The sequence below is a fragment of the Penaeus vannamei genome, chromosome 17, assembly GCF_042767895.1.
Source record: "Penaeus vannamei isolate JL-2024 chromosome 17, ASM4276789v1, whole genome shotgun sequence".
Lineage (NCBI taxonomy): Eukaryota > Metazoa > Arthropoda > Malacostraca > Decapoda > Penaeidae > Penaeus > Penaeus vannamei.
In genome coordinates, this window is record NC_091565.1 from 40,743,975 (window position 1) to 40,744,764 (window position 790).

Below are 790 nucleotides of genomic sequence, written 5' to 3' on the forward strand. Positions count from 1 at the left end.
GGGCCGCGAGATGATCAGCTGTGAATCTGGGTTTGGGTTTATTTTCCGTAGGGTTCGACAGTCTGCCTTAAGGTGCTGTCACACTAGCGCTTATTCCGTCATTTTTTGGACAATTTTCTGAAATTTTGACAATTTTTGAGGGAATTGTCGATTCTCTAGTTAGACGATAATGATCGTTTCCGTCTGACAACCTTTCCGTCAACTTTTTCAGCCAAGCATAGTCAAATCAAGAGCTATATTCGAGAACGTTTGTATTAATGTTGAATAAAATTGTCAAAAAAATTGACGGAAAAAGTGCTAGTGTGACACGGCCTTTAGGTGTCGTGGGCCGAGCGTCCAGAGCAGCCGGAACTCAGGCGATTGAATTCGATATCTGTTTCCCGAAAGCCGCAGGCCATGTACCCGGGACTCGTGCTTATAACCTCCTTCAGAAATGTGAGGGAAATTCTCCTGGGCAGCGTTCCATGGAGCCGGAACACCGGTTTCCACCCGTTCTTTTCCCAGGTGTTGCGGATTAAGCAGTCGGATCGTTTTCGGTGGCTTGTTCGTGAGTAAAACATTCGGAATTCCGACTTGATCCCAAGCACCCAAATAAATAAATAGATAAATAAATAAATCATAATTTACATGCAGGAAGGGGATTGTTTCAGAAATTTACCTCAACTATCTTCCTGTACTTCAATTATTTAGCATTTCTCACGTAGCGCAGGCCAAGGTACCCGATCTCTGGTATAAACGCATTCTTGTGTACAAGTTTGGTGTGTGTGTGTGATAGGCATCCTATCCATCA